The following is a 7,902-nucleotide window of genomic DNA, read 5'->3' as shown; positions in this document are numbered from 1 at the left end:
CACCTTTTGATAAGTCAAAGTAGTGCATAATCAATATCATATGCTCAATGCTAACTTATGTAGATTAAGAAATAGTATTTTATCAAGACCTAGTCTTTCAGTAGATAGCATGAAGACACGTATTGCTGTTAGATCCATTCATTGCTATACCACACCAACGTTATCTTATTTCAATATGGCATAGAAATAATCGGACTGACATTGTAACCTTTCGCGATAGGGAGCCAAAGCCTATCTAGGTTGTGAAATTCTTCTTTTTCTTTTCCAAAGCATCGCATAGAACTGACTGTAGTTACCTTAAAGTGGACGACGCCCACAACCAGTATACTAAGAAAAAGACTTAGGCTTTGTTTACTTCTTATGCATTTAAATGTTTATAAAACATCTTATAAATGCACAAGCAATACTGCTCGAATAATACTGAATCGGGTTAAAAGTGGATTATAGAGTTTTTCCGTATACAAGCAAGATTCTATTCGGGCGAACTTGCTGCTGCGACGGAGCCGGGGAAATCCTCTCCATCCATGCCTGCTGCTGCGACGCTGCCTGCGCAGCAGCTGCTGTCTTGGCGATCTCAGACGCTGCTGTCGCACCCGTCGCCGTCAGACCGCCGCTTCTGCCGCCTGTAGTCGCTGCTATCGAAGCTGCTGCACGGATTCGCCTGTTTCTACTGCCACGATTAACCCAATCAGCCAGCGCCGTGATCATGATCGTTGCACAAGGCGCGATTTAATGGTGTCCACTATAAGGTGGACACGCCCAATAGCCCCGCCCCAGTTTTTTGTCCATAGCCCCGGATTTTTGTCCATAGCCTCAAAATTCTATTTCCGCCACTATAGTGGACACCTCCAATAGCCCCCAAATTTTATAATCAATTTTCATTTTAAAAATAAAAAATTTTGCATGCGTCGACCGCCGCGCCGGAAGCTGCGGTCACTATGACCGCCGCGCCTATAGGCGCGCCTCCTACTGCGCCTATGGACACTTTAATAAGTTGGTGATGTTTAATTCAATGGCCAATATACATGCAATCATTGACAATTGCACACGTATATAATTAATGAAGCAAACACGTCATCATTACATATTTGTTTGTACAAAATCATGCGAATTATAATAAGAATCGAATGATTCTTGAACATGCCACAAATAATTCACGCAAATTTGAGAACACCATCGCATATGTAATTGACATCTTCCATTCAAACAATTCATATAACATGAAATTAATCCACATAATCAGAGCCAAAAATTGGCTCTGATATCAATTGTTGGGGTTTGGAGCCCCTTGCACAGCGGAAGACTTGTACAAAACAAATAAATCAGACGTATGATCTATTTGACAGATTATGCGATTAATCTATTCACATGTTAACACAGAATTGCATGCTAGAACGCAAATAATTCATGCTCAAGGATATTAATCCTAAAACTAGAATTCTACGATTTAAAGTTACTGATTTGATTGTACAAAGAATCATCGATTGCTTGCGCCTTCTCTACAATGATCTTCAATACTAGACCACGGATCTTCTAACTGGTTCCCAAACTGTATCTCAATATCAGGGTGGGCTGATCTTATCAAAATACTAGGACTTGAATAAAGAGACAGAACTTTCTCACGGAGGAGGAGCTGAAAAACTCACGGAGGAGAGCTGAAATTTTCGCCCCCTACTGCAGAGAGGAGAGGGATGTAATTTTCTCTCTCATAATTAAATTGTCTTTTCTGTCTCCTTTATTTTCAGGGATTTGGAGCTCCTTGCACAACGAAAGTCATGCATTCACAAATAAATCATACATACAGATCTATTTGACCGATTATGGGATTAATTAACTACATGTTAAACACAGAATTGCATCCAATAACACACATAATTCATGTAAAAGGAATTAAAACCTAAAACATGAATTCCTACGGTTTAGAATTACCGATCTGATTCTCCAAAGAATCGTCGATTGCTTGCGCCTTCTCCACGTGATGTTCTTCGTACTCAACCATGAACCTTCTAATCTGTATCCCGAACTCAGATAATGACCTTTGGGTGGGCAAAGCTTGTCAGAATCAAAAAGGACTTGATTAGAAAGAAGACAGAATATCAGTTTTGTTAAAAACCGATTTTTCGTCCACTCCCAGAGGGGAGCACGAAAATTAATGTGTTAATCTATCTTAATCTTCTTTCCAATCTACTTTTATATAGAGTTATTATGGGCCAGATTAGGGATCCATGGAGGTTGGACTTGGGCCAAACCTGTTGGACTTTTACTAATTAAATTAAGCCCCAATTTAATATAAATCCAATAGAATATTATTATCATCCACTATAGTATAATAATATTGACTGCCCGTCCATTCCCAAATTGCGAGTAATCCGGGTTTTACCTCTTTAATTTATTATTTCCCGTGTTTAAGACATAAATATCCATTAATTAATTTAAGTCTGCTATTTGACTTTAATTAATTAATATCTTTTTCCAAGAGTTGTCTAGTTCAAAATCTTTATTTATTATTTTGGAATAAATTCCAACCGGCCGGGTTTCTGAATAATAAAACCTTTTTCGAACACCTCTTGAGGATATTATCAAACTGGACTCACCAGCACACGATTCATTGCAATAACAATACTAGCACCTCTAGACATTAATCACCACTACCCAAGATATCAGGATTCTTGGATTGCGAAAAATTCGCACCATTTGATAAATCAAAGTAGTGCATAATCAATATCGTATGCTCAATGTTATATCAACAATGATTAAGAAATAACAATCACCGAGACCTCGTCTTTCGGTAAATAGCAAGAAAGAGTTATCTCAACTGTTAGATCCTTCAGTGCTATTTCCTAAGGTAAGGAAACATGCGGACTGACCTTGCAACCTTTCACGATAGGTAGCCAAAGCCTATCTAGGTTGTGAAATTCTATTTCCCTTCTACAAACGACCGACTGCGTCACCTTCTGTGAACGTCGATCACGACCAGTCTACTATGCAGAAGAATTAGACTTATTTGCTTCTTATACATTTAAATATTTGAGAAACATCTTATAAATGCATAAGCAAACACCAATGCGATAAAATTAATTCTTATCGCCTTGGGTTAAAAGTGGATTGTAGAGTTTATTGTATACAAGCAATTCTATCAGTGCAACATGCTCGAAATATGCTTTTCAGTATACCAATCCTAACAATCTCCCACTTATACTCAAAATCATGCTTTCGAGTATACCCACTGCCAAAACTCTCCCACTTATACTCTAAGCAGGTCTCGGCCATGATACATCGAACTACCGTACTTTTCACCTCATGTGTAAAACATGTTGCCATATAGGCATTTTGTGAAAAGTTCTGCCACGTTGTTCTCTGATAATATCTTGGAAACCATAACGTCTTGCTGTGCACTTAATCCTTAATTAATTTCATACTTCATCTCTATGTGATTGCTTAGCTTTAGATCGTGTTTACCTCGAGTTAGACATATGACTAGAGTAATTATAACAAAATATAATACTGATACACATACTCAGAATCACGGTCAAAGCTATTAGGAAGTTACTGAGATTAACAACTACCTTAGTAGTTTCTGAAGAAACCACACTTGTAATTTTCATGATAGAGTTTGTGATGTAATCACACTCCTTCATGACTCAGTTTTCAACTCCTAACGTTAACACATAGTCAAAGGATAACTCGATCATCAATCAATTATAAAATCGAGTCGATGTAACCTAAAGGACATAACATGGATGTCTGGTAAACTAGAGCATATCGTTTAGTGTTCTTCAAGTACTATAGTATATTCTTTACCCAATCCAATGTCCTTGACCATGGTTAAAATGATATCATGCTTCTATGCCAACGGCAAAACTGATATCTAACTTAATACACATCATAGCATATATGAGACTTCCAATTATGGAACTTGTCTCATTCTTCTTGATCTCATTCAATGTTGAAAAACACTTGACTAGAGACAAAATAATTCCGTCTAGAAAAAGAAAAACTTTTTCTTGGAATTTTCAATGCTAAAGTGTCTAAGTATTGTGTAGACGTAGGATTCTTTAAGAAAACATACATTCTTTTTCTAGCAATCTAATGACACAGATGCTTAGAATGTAACTAGATTATCTTAAATCCATCATCCTTAAACTGGGTAGATGACCAGTTTCCTACGCTAGATAACCCTCTTAGTTGTTTATCAACTTTTATAGATGTCATCATTGTAGAGTACCAAGAATACCAAATATAGTGCACTTTCAACTTTCTTGCCCTGTATTACATAACCATTAAGATGTTCCATGCAGATGATCTCCTCAAGACTTCTACTTAAAGAAAACTGTCTTGACAATCATTGTAACATCCCTTACCCCATTCAATTTAATAATCGAATAAGTGATGTCATATAAGTCCATAAAAATTTTTAATTTTTTTTTGTTTATAGATAAATTATATATATATATTTTTTTTTTCCTTGGCAAACGGAGAAACTGCTATATAACGTCTAGAATTAAACCATAAACCTGTCTCCAAAAGTCTATATATATATACATACACACAACCTGGACATTACTCACAAAATATACATGCTTAGCAAAAGTTTATGAAGTAATATAACGTCCAAGGTACATTACACTCCTACTACATGCCACATTTATCAAATCCAAAAGATTTACCCAACGCAAAAGCTTGGCTAGTGACCCGACTTGAGCAGCTGTACAGCAAAAGAGCTAGTCTGATCACCTAATCTGCAGGGGGAAAGAAAAGAATGAGCTTCAACAAGCCCAGTAGTATACTCAACATTAGAGTCTAATTTCCGGAGTTGAGTAAACATTATGCAACCTATTCATTTACACTAATATCTACACACCAACACATATACATATCATCAACCTTCCACATATCCAAAACACGTATAACGAAACCTGATCTCGTGTACCAAATATATCAGAGTTATAACAGAGGTTTTACACATTCACTAATCATAACACATATATCCCCATTAAGTGCTTAGTGACAGACTAGGGTACTCGGAACAGATCAGAAACATAAGCAGATTTTTGTCCTCAAGGAACTCCGCACAAATCACCCATTCAGGGTGCAGACAGAAGATCGGATCACCCTTTTAGGGTGCGGACAGATATTTCAGAAAGATATTCAGATCACCCATTTAGGGTGCAGACAGAAGATCAGATCACCCCTTTAGGGTGCAGACAGGTATTTCAGACAGATATTCAGATCACCCATTTAGGGTGCAGACAGATATTCAGATCACCCATTTAGGGTGCAGACAGAAGATCAGATCACCCATTTAGGGTGCAGACAGAAGATTAGATCACCCCTTTAGGGTGCAGACAGATATTCAGATAACAGAATGATCCCGCTTCGGTTTTCCAGAACTCTAGCGATCTCAGATGATGCAACACTGCCGTCCTGACATGACAATTGTACTCACAGAACATACTCAAGCACGAGACATAAACACATTCATTCATATTTTTCATATTAAACAATACACTAGCATTTAAAGTCATACCCAAATTGATATCATATAATGCATAATTATTCAACACCATATAATAATTGATTTATTCAGAGTACACATATATCAACACTTATTTCTAACAATTTTAACCATAGTACATTAACAACTTCCACTCATTATCGAACATTTTCCCATATATAAAAATTACATTTAATAAAAACCATATGCAGAGTATAATATCATCTCTATTAAGAGCAATAAGTTAATAGGTTGTGAATACCCTACCTTAAAATCCAAAATGCCGTACTAGATCACTTTACTCATTCGCCTTCTCCTTGCCCGTGCTATCCCTCAGGCCAGGATTACCTTTCAATAAATAATTCTTATCAACACAACACCAAAAAATAGCTTAAGCAATAAACAAGTTCTCTTTAGTTACTTCTTTTGCACGGAGTATAAGAGGTCAAGCCCTATACCAAAAGAATCCCCTTGGTGTCTAGTTAAATTTTAAAACAAAGTTCTCTCAAAATTTCCAAGTAGGTTGGGAGATATGGCCATTTTCCCACTGTCTATCACTACCCGACAGGTTCTAGCAGCTGTGTTTGGAGATTTTCTAAAAATAGTAAATGACATTCAAATCAGTTGAAATTTTACAGAGAGCTCTCCAACACATCAAGGTTCATACAGAAAATTTGAAAATACAATTTGCAACACCCTAAGGGTGTCGAAAACTTCAAAACCAGCAGCTGAAAACAGCAAAAAAAAAATATCCAAACCTAGCTGAACTGCGCAGTCCCCTTTCAAAATTCATTATAAATTCATTTCAATTCGGATGAAGCTGAAATTTGGCCACATAGCAGAAGACACCTATAAGTATGTTCAGTTAAAATTTCGCAAGAAAAAGAGATCGTTTACTTGGTTAAACTGGAGTTGACAAATTCGGCCAGAACATGACACAAAAGGCTATCTCCTTTGTTTCTTTCACCACAACATAATATATATTTGCAACCTCCAAAAACCTACTATCTAAGATAATCCAACTATATACTCTAATTTTATTTAAATTCAAATCGGAAAGAAACCAATTTAAGAACCCTAGGTTTAAGATGATGCAGAAATTGAACAAATTCGAAAGGTGAGGGACTTGCTTACTCAAAGGGAAGACAAGTCTACTCTAATCTTGTCGGAAACCGGTGACGGAAACTGCCGAGCAGTCGACAACGACGACAATTCAGCAGAGAGAGATGGTGTTGAGTGTAGGTGAGTAGAGAGGTATCCAGACAGGGAGGAGATGAGGGGAGCTTCCTCGCTGTCGCCAGAGGAGCAGCGAATCGTCCGAAGGGAGAGTTCTCACCTTGCGTATTAGAGTGTGTGCCTTTGTGCAAAAGAGAGTGAAAAAAAAAAATGTAGAATGGGGGTGGGAGATGATTTTTTTGTTACGTGGCTTCTAAAAGGGAGTAGAGATAAAAATCTTTCACCCTTCCAACCTCCTCTTTTTCTTATTCTCTATTTCATTTCCTTCTTTTCTTTTATTCTTTCTCTATTTCTAATAATAAACACCACACAAACAAATAATTCACATAATAAGAAACCATCTACACACTTCTAGAAATTTATTTACGACTTCCGACGCATTTGAACTAATTAATTTTTTTAATTTTATTCGGGCCGTTACAATCATAGTACATACATTCTAATTTATGTATGCTACAATAGACAATATACAGATCGACTTAGGCAAAAATGGCAGGCGAGAATATAATTCTCTCTGGGTATAACCCTTTGCCATTATTCTAGCCTTTTGAGATCCATGCTTATACTTGCAGGTCCACTAGCTCCCACTGACTGATATAATCTATGGGTAGTATCGCAAGTCTTGCAAACATTCTTGTCTATTTAAGATTGTTATTCAGAATCTATCATCTTATCAAGAATGATTATCTGAATAAGTCATTGCGTCCTTGTAGTTACAGGGATTATGTTCAAGTTGATCTAAGACTGAGTCTTAAGACTCTTTTAGACCCATGAACTTATTATGTTCGCAAAGAACACTCCCACTACGACACGACTCTTACAATCTTAGGTACAAACGTTGATTTTCTTAGTGCATAAGTTTCTAATGATATGACTTCTTGGTTAAGATGGAAAATAGATATTCTCATTATCTTGAGAATTATCATGTTTGTTACGCTTGTAGTTCTCCTCGTAATCTTCATCAAAGAATCTAGTATTCGTGTAAACAAACACATATCTTGGTGTGAAGATTATAGAACCTGTACCTTCTCTATCATTTGGGATAACCTTAAAACATACCTCAGTACACAATTCCAATTACTTGGATACCTTTTCCAAAACATGTGTTGGAATAACTCCACACCTTGAGATGTGCTGGACTAAACTTGCCTCTAGTCCACAACTCCCGTGTT

At 36.8% G+C, this 7,902-nt stretch overlaps 1 long non-coding RNA gene across 1 annotated transcript; it reads right to left on the bottom strand.

Annotated features, from left to right (window-relative positions):
* Nucleotides 1-4,564: 4,564 nt before the first annotated feature.
* LOC121793817 lies at nucleotides 4,565-6,563 on the bottom strand. Its single transcript, XR_006049172.1, has 2 exons — nucleotides 5,762-6,563; nucleotides 4,565-4,739 (listed from the first exon to the last, which is right to left on the bottom strand). It is a non-coding gene; the product is annotated as an uncharacterized LOC121793817 (long non-coding RNA).
* Nucleotides 6,564-7,902: the final 1,339 nt, after the last annotated feature.

Source organism: Salvia splendens, chromosome 3 (assembly GCF_004379255.2).
Source record: "Salvia splendens isolate huo1 chromosome 3, SspV2, whole genome shotgun sequence".
Taxonomy (NCBI): Eukaryota; Viridiplantae; Streptophyta; class Magnoliopsida; order Lamiales; family Lamiaceae; genus Salvia; species Salvia splendens.
This window is presented reverse-complemented; position numbering and strand designations above follow the sequence as displayed.